Genomic DNA, 16,502 nt, shown 5'->3' on the forward strand with positions numbered 1-16,502 from the left:
ACCCATGTTCGAATTTTAAGATAACACTGCTGCTATGCAGCTAGTATAACAAGCTTTGGGCTGGGTATATGACCATCTGTAAGCACACGCTTATGCACATATTTACAGCTGAGCTTTTCAGACTATCTAGCAATGCCTGGTATCTGTATGCAGGTAGCTCTGCTGCAGAGGAATCCTTTAGGGATAGATGCCTACCTGGTGTATGCCTTATAATGTGTGTGGGCAGTTATAGTTTACATCTGTAGTCCTACCTGGAAGGCTCTATGCTCACTGCATTTTAACTTATTGGTGCAATCTGTGCCACCACACAAAATACCCATATTTAGTCCTTAAAATACAGGTCAGGTTTGAATTTTGGGATAAACAGGTGCAACAAGTGCAGATCCACTGTCAGTTTTGTGTTAACTGTACTCCTTATGGCACTTGAAGAATTGTCATATTTCCCTGGCTCACCCATAATCAGATTGTAGGCCTTTGCCCACACTGGTGAGCCAAGATAATTACTCTGCTTGCCAGCAGGAGGATAAAAGACCTCCTCACACAATAGGCATTAACAATACTTGGCCTAGTTCTGGGGAAAGGAAAAGGTGGAGATGGAAGCTGCATATGTTAATTAACTTTTCACACTGCACCTGCCCTGGGCAAACCCAAGCCACAGAAACAAATGAGGAAGACCAGATCTCTGAATCCAACAGAGGAGGGGTGCCTTTTTGAAGCTTTGGTGGGAAGGGATCAGGCACCTTTGTAAGTTGGGGTGGGTGTGAAGCTCTCAGAGAAGGTCCTTTCATAGACCACTTGAAGTTGCTTTAATTAAATATACCAGAATACTTAGGAAGGGGGGGGGGGTGATGGTGCAGCACCCTAGGATTGACCAGAGGAGATAATTTTCCAGAACATTCCAACCCTCTTCAAAACCCTTGCACTTAGGAGAGCCTCTTGAGTAGACACTGTATATGTTGCTGCAATGCCAAGAAAATGCCCAGCTGGAAGTAGAAAGACCGTTGTAAGGGTGGACTCTGATTCTTTGCCTAGCATCTAAGACTAGGGTATGTCTCACCAGGGCCAATGGTGCTGGTTCCCTTATACCATCTGAGGAACAGTAGGTGAAAGGAATTCACTGATGGGACCCTGAAAGGTGCCCATGGGACGTCTATGAATTGCTGACTCCCCTGACACATTGTTGCCCTGCAATAGCCATAAGGCTGTTGTACTTGGAAAATAGGGAGGGCACCTGTCTGTAGAGGGACTGTGGAAGACTCCCCTCTAAGTAGGAAATGGCAAAAGGAGAGCAGGCAGCAGACAGATCTGGGGACGGGAGCCTTAACAATCGACTTCCTAACAAAAGTACTTGTTAGAGGTCAGGAGGCCTGAATAAAATATTCCTGGAAGCTAGAGCTGGTACCAGGAGCAAAACACAGAAAAACAGAAAATCAGCATTACTGGGCCATAGAAAATTGACTGCTTCCCGGGGAATGGTGTGGGAAACTGAGTTCAGGAAAAACAAGCAATGCACGTACTTCACTGTTTTCCAGTTCCCAGGGAAGGTCAAACCCCCAAGAGCATTGCTGGTTTTTTGCCCCCATTTTTTGTGCCTGTGAAGGAACTGGGGAGGACTGAGTGCAATTATGCTAGCCTATGCTGGCTGACAGTAGGGGGAAGGAGGCAAAACCATCTTGTGCTTCTTCCAAATAAAAGGCAGGGTGCCACTCCCATGTAAGCTGAGCAAGGAGTCACACCTAGGCTGAAGGGGCTCCTTGAGTGATCCTAGTTGAATACAATTTCTAGGTGCGCAATCAATATGTGTATCTGTATAATACATGTACAATCAACAACAAAGCACCCTGCTGCACCGACGTACTGAACTCCTGGACCCCCACCAACGATGAAGAAACCAGTAAAACCATGAGCTCCATCCACTCATGCTTCCCTACAGACCCCTGCCACCACCACGTCCTCAACAAGGCCAACAAAATCATCGCTCCCCAGCTCCGAGCAGTCATCAACAGCTCCTTCGAGATCTCAACCTTCCCGGATATGTGGAAAGACGCCAAAGTCAACGCCCTGCTAAAGAAGCCCAAAGCAGACCCCGGAGACCTCAAGAACTACTGGCCCATCTCCCTCCTCCCCTTCCCTGTGAAGGTCATCGACAAGATCGTCAACGGCCAACTGACCCACTTCTTGGAGGACAACAACACACTAGACATCTCCCAATCTGGATTCCGTAGGAACCACAGCACCGAGACAGCACTCATCGCCGCAACCGACGACATGAGGACCATGCTAGGCAAAGGCGAAACCGCTACCCTCATCCTCCTAGATCTCTCTGCAGCCTTCGACACCGTCTGTCACCACACCCTGCGCACATGCTTCTTTAACGCTGGGATCTGTCAAAAGGCCCTGGACTGGCTTACATCCTTCCTGTCCGCCAGAACCCAGAGAGTCCGCCTCCCTCCATTCCTGTCTGAAGCCACCACGACAATCTGAGGCGTTTCCCAGGGATCCTCTCTCAGCCCAACTCTCTTCAACATCTACATGGTTCGGCATGCCTTAATCGTCAGATCCCACAGCCTCAACATCATCTCCTATGCAGACGACGTCCAGCTGATCCTCTCCCTCTCCTAGGACCCAGCCACCGCTAAGACTAGCCTCCATGATGGACTGCATACCATTGCCAACTGGATGAAGCTGAACTCCAACAAAACTGAGATACTCATCCTCGGTTCCAACTGCTCCGCATGGGATGACTCCTGGTGGCCAGCCACCCTAGGAACCGCCCAAACACCCACCACCCATGCACGCAACCTAGGTTTCATCCTTGACTCATCTCTCACCATGGCCCAGCAAGTTAACGCTGTCTCATCCGCCTGTTTCAACACCCTCTGTTTGTTCTGCAAGATCTTCAGATGGATCCCCAATGAAACTAGAAAGACGGCCACCCTCGCCCTTGTCAGCAGCAGACTGGACTACGGCAACGTGCTCTACGCAGGATCAACGGCCAAGCTCCAGAAGAGATTGCAACGAATACAGAACGCATCTGCACGCCTCATCCTCAACATCCCTTGCCGCGACCACATCCCAGCTCACCTCAGAGATCTACACTGGCTTCCCGTCAACAAGAGGATCACTTTCAAGCTCCTGGTCCACGCTCACAAAGCTCTCCACAATGCAGGTCCTGCCTAGCGCAACGCGCGATTTACCTTCCACACTCCCACCCGCCAGCTACGATCCGTCAACCTCGCCCTCGCCACCGTCCCGACCACAGCCGGCATCAGATCCTTTTCCCACCTCGCCGCCAAGATGTAGAACTCCCTCCCGGTTCACCTACAACAGACCCAGGATCTCCTGACCTTCAGGAAATGCCTCAAGACCTGCCTATTCGAGCAGTAGCAGTCCCCCCTCAGCGCCTTGAGACCCTAACGGGTGAGTAGTGCGCTTTACAAATGATTGATTGATTGATTGATTGATGTATATTTTCTGTTGTATGACATAATAACCTTGGCATCTGGAGAGTGATCCCTTCTCCCCTGCACATTCCCAAGTCACGAGGGAGGAGTGGGACAGAGGCTGAAGCACCACAACAAGGCAGGCAGTGGGCACCCCAGTGGGACAAAAATAGAGCATTGAGCACCCCTCGACTGTGCAGAGGCATCAAAGACACAGGGCCTGCACATGGGGGAAGCACGGAATTAGTCACCCCTCTGGACAGCAGTGGCCTTAGTGGGAAGACTATAGGCTGAAAAGGCCTGACCCGCACCAGCGAGAGAGGAAAGAGGGCCTTTGGTGGGCAGAGCACAACATAGCGAGGTGGCCTAAGCAGGAGAAGGATGAATACACAGACAAGAAATCTCCTCCACGGATCCAATAGACACGAATAGCCTGCACCAAGACACATAGCAAAATGGTGAGACCCCGGGTAGGAGGGAAAAGCATCCCTCCGGGAGCTCACGAGACGGACAAGGAGAAGGAACCAGGAGCAATGGAAACCCACACAGCGACTATCTTACAGGCAATCACAGACACAAAACAGTCCTTGGAGACCCAGCTAGCAGCAGTGGCGAGTGAAGTGGGACTGCTACGAGACGACCACCAGTAATTAACCGACCGTGTCATAGAAACAGAGAAGCAGATAGAGACAACCATACCCAAAGTAGCAGATCTTATAAAGAAATGCAAGGAACTGGAATTGGGGCTTCAACAGGTGTCAAACAGACCCGAAGACGCAGAGTGGAGGTGAAGACGCCATAATGTGAGTCTAGTGGGGGTGCCGTAAAAAGCATAAGGACATAATATCGAGCTATATGTGGAAGACTGGCTAATTAATAATGTACTACAAGACAAGCCACCCAGATTCTTTTCCGTAGAAAGAGCCCACAGAATCCCAACCAGGGCTCTGCAACCAGGAGGTCCCACTAGACCAATAATAGTGAGACTGATGAATTTCAGGGACAGAGATGTCATCCTACAGATGGCGAGAAAACACTGCTGTTGGTTTATTGAAAACTCTGAAATCCACATATATTCAGACTACACAAACCTGGTACAATTCCAAAGAGGGGCATACGTACCACTAAAGAAAGTACTGCAACAACTTTTGTGTAGCCATTTTAGTTATAGTTCCATGCACGTTATTTTAGCAAACTAGGCCTGCCGCTGTGTACTTTGACCTAGATATATTTTATTCAGCTTTATGTATTATTTTAGTAATAGCCACATTTGCGGTTTTGTTTTATTTTTCTCTATCTAGCTGTTCTTCGCCTAGGCCAACACTGCGTTCTTAAACAAGACATTTCTTTCACTCTATGCTTTTCTCAAGGCTGCAGTAGGATAGGTTGCCGGTAAATGTGGTAACGCTTTGACTCTGGTATTCATAGAAATATATTCATCCTTACGTAGGGACATTTTCTCGGAACACCAGCTGTTTTATTATAAAAACACTTCTCTGTCCCATGCACGTGAGAGGGAGATTCCAGCCAGATGGCCACGACTGTATGCTGATTGCTGAACCCTTTGCTACAGCTGCTTATGCAGACTTCAGACCTCTTGCTCAGGTATGAGGGATGATGTCTTCCCAGGGGAACCTGAAGGGCAGAACAAGAGCTTAACATGCTGTGCTCTAATATAGCCTAGGCAGGAATTAGTTTGATGATTCTAGTGACAACATGGTAGCGTTATTTTTATGCTTTACTCTTCTCGTCACTACTTTAATCCTGTCATGCCTCATCATCCTGGTTATTACAGTATATGCTTTATTATCTAAGATACAGTTGCTTCATTAAAACCTTCTTGAAACATATACTGCCTCTGCTTGTCCTTGTATATGTGAGACTAATGCAACTGAGAGAAGCGGATGCGTTGTGAGTGAGCAAGATTTCCCTACGGAGTTAATTGTGTCATGCGCTCGGCTGCCCAATCACCCCTGCTCTTGGGTGGAGATAAGGCGCTGCTAGTTAGCCGGAGCAAAAAACCTGGATTAGGCCGACAGGTGTCACCCATAGTGGGTTAGACTCAGTCCCCCACACCACAGACTATTCTGCTGCTCAAATCCAGTAGTCTCATTAGAATAATGAGAGCCTACGCGACACGACAAGGAATAAAATATTCACTAATCTACCCAGCAAGTAGAACTAAAAGAGAAAACAAATTTCCTGCAAACTTCACAGGAAGCTTGGACATGGCTAGAAGACGAGGGCTTGGGAATGGGTCCATCACCAAGGATAAAAAGGGGAGAAAAGAAAAACCATGCATCAGTCAAACGCTGGGACAAAGAAAAGAGGAAGAGCGCCAAAATACCAACTAAAAAACAGATAAAAGAGACACAGAATAAGGTCATCAAAGAACTGCAGCTACAAATGCTCACCAAAACGGATAACAAATGGAGAGTACTACCAGCTGGAAGGAATGAAAGCGACTCTGACTGCACGGAAACAGGCCAAGAAACAGAAGAGAAACAACTACCAGTAGTGACACCTATGACATCAGAACACTTAGGGTAAAAAGAGACGAGAGCTGGAAAGGACGGAAAAGGCCAGACCAGGCCTCAGGCTTCGATCCCCCCACTGGCTGAGCAGTTGGAGCACATAGACGTTTTATATAAAATGGGGGAGAAGAGGACTACCCCATGCGGACAGATAGTCAAAGTGGGGCCACCACGCCCAGGTGATGAAAGCACAAAAAGTTTGATTGGTTTAAAGGTTGGGGACAACACATACTGTAAATTGGCTGGGTAGTTAGTTCAGGAATTACCATACGGTAAGGCAGGGAGAGGGTTAAGTTACAAGGGGGTTCAGTGAACCAAGTCTCACAACAAAACGAAACATGGTCCCACACCAAAGCACAGAAGAGGCCGCACAAACACACACAGAATACATCCACCATGATGGGGATACAAAGTGTATTGATACAAACATGGAATGTAAATGGGCTGGGAAACAGAGTAAAATTGAGACTCGTTCAAAGAGCACTCAACAGACAAAAAACGGATATAGTGTTCCTTCAGGAGACACACCTGATAGACCAACAACATCAGTGTATGGGTAGAGGAAGATACAGACTGGGCATCTGGGCACAATTCACCTCTGGGTCAAGAGAAGTAGCAATGTTGATCAAGAGATCACTGCCATTTCACAAAAAATACACTTGGACAGATAGACAGTGAGCATACACGGCTATACTGGGGGAACTGGAAGGAGAGGATATACTGTTAGTGAATGTATTTGCCCCACCAGTTCTTCAAAACGGTCTGCTTAAAAATGTGGGAGAAATACTAGTAAAGGCCCCATATGCCCTGGTAGTACAGGGACGTGAGTTAAACCTTATAATGGATACCAGTAGAGACAGAAATAGTTAGCGTCAAGAGGGAAGTGGGACAAGAGGAAAACTAGAAGGGTTTACGCAAGCAGCAAGTTTATGTGACATATGGAGAAGTCTACTCCCAGAAAAAACATGCTACTCCTTCTACTCAGAGGCACATTCAATGCACTCATGATTAGACTACTTCTTCACTAAGGTGGCACACTCAGCAGATTTAGGGAGGCAAAATATTCGGCAAGAGGAATAAGCAATCACTCCCCATTATGGACGTCGCTCAGCCTCCAAACTCAAAGCCCAAACAATCATGGAGAATGGAAACATGGTGACTCACTAACAAACAAGAGGTCAAACGCTTGACCAGAGCCTCAGAGCTCTAATGAAAATAGAAACTTGGTGCACAGTGAAATGATACTATGGAGGCGTGTAATCAACGATAAGAGGCACAATTTTTTCTGGGGAGATACAGGATAGACAGAAAAGGAGGGCAGCATTAGATAAACCAGAGGAAGAAATTATACGCCTAAATGAGACATATACAGAGAAGGGGGATCCCATTTCTAAGAGTACAGCTGATTTCAAAAAAGAGCCAAATACCACGCGCTAGCAAAAAATTAGAAACTTCCTACATAGCAAAGCAAAAAATAATTCATGAAGGAGGGAATAAAACAGGGAAGCTTCTGGTGTGGCTGGGAAGAAAGGAAAGAGACAAAATGACGATTAAAGAAATTAGGCAAACATCAAGTAATCTGATACGCACAAGTGGGTATATAGCTGAAGAATTCACCACATATTTGAAATGCTTTTAAGGCTCCCGCATAACAGCCCCCAAAATAGAAATTCAAGCATTCGTTGATGACTGCCCAATAAAGAAACTGAGCGAAAACAACAACGTAGCTTTAGAAGAAGATATTACAGTAGAGGAAATCACACAAGCCTTGGGGCAGATGCAATCAGGTAAAGCTCACGGACTGAATAGACTCTCAATCGAATTATTTAAAAGACCAAGAACACAAGTGAAGGTCCCCCTGCATAAGGCCCTGATTGAAGTGTACAGAATAGGTAAAATGCCAGAGGTAATACACACAGCGAGGGTGATATTAATCCCAAAGGCAGGGAAAGCGCCGGGCAGATGTGACTCATATAGGCCCATATCATTAATTCATGGGGGCATAACAATATTGGCTAAGGTATCTTAGAATTGGTACACCAGGACCAAAATGGATTCATGCTGGGCTGCACGACCAGGCTGAACCCTCGGCACCAACACAATAACATGGCTTTGGCCCGGGATGCACCGCTGGGCAAAGCAATTGTATCTCTAGATGCAAATAAAGCATTTGATTCTGTGGAATGGAGTTATCTGTTTGGTGTTCTGGGGGGGATGGGTTTTGGGCCAAAATATATAAGATGGGTAAGGCTCCTCAACGACCACCCTGTCACTAGGGTTTGTGTCAACGGCCATCTTTCTCAGAAGTTTGCTATCATGAGGGGCACCAGACAGTGTTCCTCACTATCGCCGATGTTGTTTACATTAGCCATCGAAGCTCTGGCTGCTCGGATAAGAGTGGACCCACTAATTTGGTGCTGGCCGGGTAGTCAGGGACCAGTGGACTGGAATTTGTTGTATGCCGCCGATATCCTAATGTACTCATCCAACATGACGCAAACAATGGATAGGCTCCAACAAATATTCAACACATTTGGCAGACATGCAGGCTTTGCAGTTAACAGGGATAAATCACTAGTGTTCTCCTTGGAAGATGATCTGATAAGTACACACCTTAGATTGCCACTTGGGATGGAGCGAACCAAATTTAAATATCTAGGGATATGGATAACGCACTCTGATGTTGAGTACTATGAGGCGAATATGACACCCGTACTGCAACAACCAGAGCAAGACGTGGAACACTGGCAGTCACTGCCACTATCCCTATTAGGGAAAGCAGCCATGTTTAAAATTGTGGCGCTCCCCAGAGTGCTGCATGTAATGCAAAATACACCATATAAAATACCAGATAGATTTTCCACTAAGATAGATAGCTTGGTAAGACAGTTGTTATGGGCAGGTGGGCAACCCAGAATATCTGCAAAGATCTAGGTTTGAAAGGGGAGTTGCACTGCCTAATGTGCAGAAATACTATGAAGCAGCGCAAGTCAGTGTAGTAAATGATTGGGCAAATACGGAGGCTGATAGCCCTGCGTTCTGTGGAGATAAATTAGAAATGGGGACACACAGTTACCTGCATGCATTATACGGAGGAAGATCCCTCCGAATATGTACCCGGTGACTCAAAGGGTGATTGATATCTGGAGGAAATTGATGAAGGAGATGGGATGGCGTGGGAGATTAACCCCCAAGACTCCATTATGTGAAGGTACAAGGTTAAAAGAGGTCTTGTCACTGCAGGGATTCAAAGGATGGAATGAAATTGATCTATCCATGATAGCGAAAGTATGGGATGGCAGTGGGATAGTCCCATTCTCAGACAGAATATAAGATGACCGGGTCCCAGTAGCTCCAATACAGACAACTATTCCACACCCTGAAAACTAGCATCCCTCCGGATGAAGAGATACAAGAAAATTCCCCTTTACAAAATAGGTTGCTGAGTGGGAAAGTTGACAAAAAACTGGTAACAATGACATATGGTACTTTTATGAGGAACACACAAGATACACTGAAAAAATTGCGGGATAGGTGGGTAATAGACGCAGGGAACCTAGAAGAGGATGATTGGGCAGAGGCAGTAGAATTCTAAAAAAACGTGGCAATAAAAGCTTGCTTTCTGCTTATCCAGCTTAAAATACTACACAGAGTGTACTACACATGGACTCTTTTATTTATATGATAGGATGGATAGACAGCGTAGAATACAAGAGAAACTGCAGAATGGAATGCTTTTTTTCTGCACATTACATGGAACTGCCCATGCCTTCAGGGGTACTGGGGGAAGGTTGAAAGTACACTGGAGACTGCAATTGGTGAGGCCCTCAGTCTGACACCAAGAATAGCGTTACTGGGTATATGGGAAACCTCAGACTATACACGCCATAAAAAAAACACTCATCAACATAGTTTGCATGGTATCCAAGCGAAATATTGCCCGTAGATGGGGCTTGGCAATGCCCCCTACACATCAGAACTGGGAAATAGGAATGGAATATTGTAGAATTTTAGAAATAGAAGTGTACAAGAGTAGAGAATGTATGAAGAAATACGAAAAAATATGGGGAGGATGGGAAACTGAATTATGAAAGGACACATAAGTGGAACAGTGGTGTGCCTCTAATGATAACCTGTACAGAACCAGATAGAAAAGCTTGTCAAGAATGGCAATAGAGGATTCATATACTCCTGGATTAAAGACATTTGTGAGTGGGACCAGGGTTGAGTAGAAAGTGAAACAAACTGATAAAGATGTTGATTATATGCAAGAATGTACTAACTGTTAATAACTGGCAATAAAATAAAATATATTTAAAAAAAAGATGATCTTATTAAGTCTTAATCATGCAATTTATTTTTTTGTTAATGATTAAAATTATGGGTACAGCAATATGATGTTGATATATCGGTTGATGTAAAATATACTGCCAATATGTTGGGATTCACACTCCAATCCCTCAAGTCTCCTGTCTTGGTGCAAAGACAATGTTCCATCAACTAGGAAAATGGGGGATTGAGGAGGGGTAGGGGGATGAGGAGGGGTAGGGAGGGAGGGGATAAAAGCACAGAGAACGAGAGGTTGACTATCTCCCCTTGAGGCTCTGGACGGGGAGGGTCTGGGTGTACCTCCATGTAAAGCTGGCAGAGACTGGGTGCAGGTGGCCCCATGGGGGCCCATGCACTGCCCATGCACTTGGCGTGAGCAGTGCTGGGGACCCTACAGACAGGGGGCTTTTGCACCCTACTCACCACAACATTGCCGCCAGCTCACTTAAGAGCCAGCGTCAATGTTGTGGGCTGTTTCCCGCTGGGCCAGAGGCAGAAATTCTGTTTCCTTCCGCAGACCCAGCGGGAAAGTTGTAATAGGGCCTGCAGTAAGGTCACCACACTGGCAGTGACTTTACCGTTGGAGTTTGTCGGGAGGCCTTTTCTGCCCACCAAACACATAATGAGGGCCTTAGTCTTTCTTGAATATTTTCTTCAGCAGGACAAAGTCACCAATCCGATCCTACCTCCCTGGAGCCCTCTTCTGATATGAGTCGCAGGAGACCTCGGGGAAGAATTCTACCTTGGGACTTAGATGAATTTTCATGATGGAAATCTTGGTCCAGGAAAAGCTGAAACATGATCTGATGTCCCTGGAGCCCTCCTCAGACACGATGTGCGGGAAATCCCCATCAACTTTTTAAGTTCCGATTTTGTCAGTTTTTTGGAGCTTTTTCTCACCGAGGTCAGATGATCCTCCACAGCAAGCCAATTTTCGAGTTGACATCATCTGATTGCCTTTCCATGAGCGCCCGGTGAAATCCTAGAGGTCTGGGTCTCTGGAGCTTTTCAGCGGGAGAATATTGCAAGTCAGGCCGGGTCGTGGTCGAGGAAAGCCGACTTGACCCTCGAATTCGGGTTGGTACCTTTATGGACCACTTTCAAAACTTCTTGCATCTTCTCCTAAATACTGAATCTTCTTCCGGAAGGACTTTGAAGGTGCTTTAGGTGTCCACAGCTCACACCAAGGTTCCAGATACTCTGAGTTGCTCCTTGAGAGCTAGGAGTCTAACTCCCAGAATACATCTGGCTCACACTCCAAAATGACAATGGACAGTGGTCAGCTGATCAGTTTCTTCAGGATTTGATGCAGAGGACTCTTGTTAGCTATTTTCACCCTTTTTGGACCAGTTTTAGGTGGGCAAACTCCTTTTAGTGGTGAAGCCCAAGTGTGTAGCTGGTGCAGTCCTTCAGAGTGCAGAGTCCATGTGCAGGTCAGGGGTCCAGCAGGGCAGTCCTTCTTCTTCTGATGTTGTTCCTTGTAAGGATATGAGGTGTGGGTGCAGCTCTGCCACATTTATCCTGCTGCTGGGGTGGAAAGCTGGGGGTAACTGTCCAATCACAGGAAGTCCACTACCCCCTTGGATCACCACTTCCTGGGAAGTGTGGCAAAAATTAATCCCAGGGAGCAACATTCCTTAAAAATCCCAAATGGCAGAAACTAAAGTTTGGAGGTTAGGGCTGGCTGAGCCCACCCACTGGTGGCGCTAAGAATCCTTAACACACCCTTCTCCTGCCCCAGGAAATGGGGGAGGTCCTGAGCCGCTCCAAATGTCCTTCCCTCCTTTGAAGAACAGCTTGGCTGTTCTCCTCCCATCCTGTTTCAACATCTGATGAGGCAGATCTCCTCTTCCAGTCACTTCCTTTGTGTTCAGCCCATGCCATTTCACATCTCATCAAGGCAGCCTGGCCAGAGACTGCCAATCAGAGAAGTATACTACAGAGTTGAAACTGGTAACTTTTAGAAAGAGTTCTAAAACTCTGCCCCCATACTAGCTATATTAAATCCAACAAAGGCAAGTTGTTGCATGTATTATAACAATCAGTTTGAGAGCAAACTTGCCATATCTAGCTCCATTGGAGACTATGGGGGTCATTACAACATTGGCGGTAAGTACCGCTTACCGCCGTGCAGAAGACCACCAACACACCGCTGCGGCCGCGGAATTCTGCCACAGCTATTATAACCCACAGCTCGGAATCCGCCAAAATTTAGACACCCACACAAGTCCACCACACGAAAGGTCAGTGATAAACTGTCAATAACAAAACCTCCAGGAATACGCCCACACCATCAAAACCCACGAATCCACGCAGCGGTCTTTCAACCGTGGTATTCCATTGGCTGTGCACGCCGCCGTACACAAAATACACACACATTTACAAAATGCTACCACATTGGACAATTCGAAATACACACACCTGATACACATACACACACCACTCCCACACATCCAATACAATATAAAACACACACACACATCACTCACAAACCCTTACGGCCACAATTGCGACTGAAGGCCAGAGAGAGACACCACCATCTACAAACTAGCATCCACAGGCACTCAACACCATCACTCACACAACATCCACGCACAAAACACCACACACCCCTAAACACCACCCCACACATCACCCACACCACCCCATGGCACCGCAAAGACACCCCAGGTTCTCTGAGGAGGAGCTCAGGGTCATGGCGGAGAAAATTATCCGGGTAGAGCCACAGCTAGTCGGATCACAGGTGCAGCACACCACCATAACTAGGAAGATGAAGCTATGGTGCAGAATTGTGGACAGGATCAACGCAGTGGGACAGCACCCAAGAACATGGGATGACATCAGGAAGAGGTGGAAAGACCTACGGGGGAAGGTGCGTTCCGTGGTCTCAAGACACCACATCGCGGTTCAGAGGACTGGCGGCGGACCCCACCTCCTCCCCCACAACTAACAACATGGGAGGAGCAGGTCTTGGATATACTTCATCCTGGGGGCCTCGCAGGAGTAGCTGGAGGAACGGACTCTTGTAAGTCAAATTTTAACTATTTCATCCCCACCCTACCTGCATGCTATCACATACCCCCACCCTCACCCCCGTCACTTCAACTCCTCACATATGTCCCACTATCACAACCCACCCATCCCAACACCAAGCCCTGCATGCAACACCAAAGCATGGACACCCATCACCAATGCATGGCCACTGCACATAACCACACACACCCCTAAACATTTAGCACACAAGGTCCTACCCAAGAATGCAAGCACTGGGGTACAGGGTCACCCACCCATTGCACACCATGGCCCACACAGACGCAATAATCATGCCTTTGCACCCTTGCAGGACCCATACCCAACATCACCAGACAGGAGTGTCCAGACATGTCCACTCCACCCACAGAAGAGGCCCACAGTGATGACACCAGCTCTGTCCAACTGGATCTAGATGACCAGCCCGGCCCATCTAGGACCTCGGGACAGTCGGTTCCCCTCACACTGGCACAAGCCACAACAGAGCCTCCCCCCTCTGGAAACACCAGCACAACACCCACCCAGCGGGTCCATACCTCTGTCCCCAGGACACGTCAAGCAGCAGTGTGTCCACCACTACAGGGAACCCAGGCTAACCCACCACCCCAACAACACCAGGGACCTGGGGGCAGTAGTAGTGGGCACACGGTTCAGGGGACAGAGGCCCAGGAATACAGGGGAACTGGGAGGGCTGCTGTGCGACAGGGGGAGGACAGGCCCAGGGAACCCACTTTCCACGGGGCCCTCTCCAACATCATGGGAGCCTACCACCATTCCCAGGAGACAATGGCAATGGTACTGGCCAAGTTTGAGGAGACCCAGCGGCTGCAAGAGGAACAGTATAAAGGGTTCAGGGAGGAACTCAAATCTATCAACAGTACCCTGGGCACCATTGTAGGGGTGCTGAAGGAACTCGTCAAAACCAGGAGTGACACTGTGGCACAACAAGGGGCCCCTGGCACTAGCCTCGATGATGAACTGCCCACCACCTCCGCCGGCACTAGTGGACAGGAGGAACCGCCACAGGACCACAACACCAACACCCCACCCCCTGCAGATGGAGAACCATGCCCGAGGGTAGGTCGCTCCCCCTGCCGCTGCAGCTCCACCAGCCCAGGCTCCTGACACCTCCCAGCAAGACCTGCTAAAACAGTAAGTACTCCCCCCGCCCAGCCCCGCGCTACTCACCTCTCTTTTCCTGTACTTCTGCCTTCCGCTCTCTCCTCCAACCTCTCTCCGCACCTCTGCTGTCCATTTCCCTTCGCTCTCTGCTCCTCTTCTGCAGCCCACTTGCTGCGTGTTCCTTCTTCTTTCTTCATCTGTGTTCTTCTTTTCTCCTCCTCCTCACCGCGTTCTCTTCCTGCTTTGCTCTTCATCTGTGTTCTTCTCTCTCCTCTGCACCCCGATCTGCGTGTTCTTTCTTCTTTCTTTCATCTGTGTTCTTCTCTGCACCCCGACCTGCATGTTCTTTTCTTATTTCTTCATCTGTGTTCTTCTCTGCACCCCGACCTGCGTGTTCTTTCTTCTCTCTTCATCTGTGTTCATCTCTGCACCCTGACCTGCATGTTCTTTCTTCTCTCTTCATCTGTGTTCTTCTCTGCACCCCGACCTGCGTGTTCTTTCTTCTTTCTTTCATCTGTGTTCTTCTCTGCACCCCGACCTGCGTGTTCTTTTCTTCTTTCTTCATCTGTGTTCTTCTCTGCACCCCGACCTGCATGTTCTTTCTTCTCTCTTCATCTGTGTTCTTCTCTGCACCCCGACCTGCGTGTTCTTTCTTCTCTCTTCATCTGTGTTCTTCTCTGCACCCTGACCTGCGTGTTCTTTCTTCTCTCTTCATCTATGTTCTTCTTTCTCCTCTGCACCCCGACCTGCGTGTTCTTTCTTCTTTCTTCATCTGTGTTCTTCTTTCTCCTCTGCTCCCCAACCTGCGTGTTCTTTTTTCTATCTTCATCTGTGTTCTTCTTTCTGCTCTGCACCCCGACCTGCGTGTTCTTTTCTTCTTTCTTCATCTGTGTTCTTCTCTGCACCACGACCTGCGTGTTCTTCTCCTCTTCTGTACTTTTCTCTGCAAGTTCCTTTTCTTCCTCTGTGGCCTCTCCTTATCTTCTGGACGCTTCCCCTCTGCTTCTCAGGTCTCTCCTCTTCTGCCTGACTCTTCTTCTTGACTCATCTCTCTTCTCTCCTGACTCTTCTCCTCTTCTTCTTGACTCTTCTCCTCTTCTCTTTTGACTCTTCTCTCTTCTCTCTTCTCTCTTGACTCTTCTGTCTTCTCTCTTGACTCTTCTCTCCTCTTCTTCTTTACTCTTTTTCTTGACTCTTCTCTTTTCTCTCTGGACTCTTCTCTCTTCTCCTCTTCAGTTCTTCCTGACTCCCCTCCTCCTCTGTAATCTCCCCTCCCCTATCTTTTCTCCCGTCCACCTGACCCCCCCACCCTTCGCTTTCCCGCCGCCACCTCCTGCTCGGCCCCACCCCCGCTCCCATTCGTCGCCCCCCTCCCGCCCCACCCCCAGCTGACCCCTCCCTCTTATGGCAGCCGCTGCGTGGCAAAGTTAGCGACCCTTGACCCGAGGGTAGGTCGCTCCCCCTGCCGCTGCAGCTCCACCAGCCCAGGCTCCTGACACCTCCCAGCAAGACCTACTAAAACATTAAGTACTCCCCCCGCCCAGCCCCTCGCCCAGCCCCGCACTACTCACCTCTCTTTTCCTGTACTTCTGCCTTCTGCCTTCCGCTCTCTCCTCCAACCTCTCTCCGCACCTCTGCTGTCCATTTCCCTTCGCTCTCTGCTCCTCTTCAGCAGCCCACTTGCTGCGTGTTCCTTCTTCATCTGTGTTCTTCTTTTCTCCTCCTCCTCACCGCATTCTCTTCCTGCTTTGCTCTTCATCTGTGTTCTTCTCTCTCCTCTGCACCCTGATCTGCGTGGTCTTTCTTCTTTCTTTCATCTGTGTTCTTCTCTGCACCCCGACCTGCGTGTTCTTTTCTTCTTTCTTCATCTGTGTTCTTCTCTGCACCCCGACCTGCGTGTTCTTTCTTCTCTCTTCATCTGTGTTCTTCTCTGCACCCCGACCTACGTGTTCTTTCTTCTCTCTTCATCTGTGTTCTTCTCTGCACCCCGACCTGCGTGTTATTTCTTCTCTCTTCATCTGTGTTCTTCTTTCTCCTCTGCACC

This window comes from Pleurodeles waltl, chromosome 12 (assembly GCF_031143425.1).
Source record: "Pleurodeles waltl isolate 20211129_DDA chromosome 12, aPleWal1.hap1.20221129, whole genome shotgun sequence".
Classification (NCBI taxonomy): domain Eukaryota; kingdom Metazoa; phylum Chordata; class Amphibia; order Caudata; family Salamandridae; genus Pleurodeles; species Pleurodeles waltl.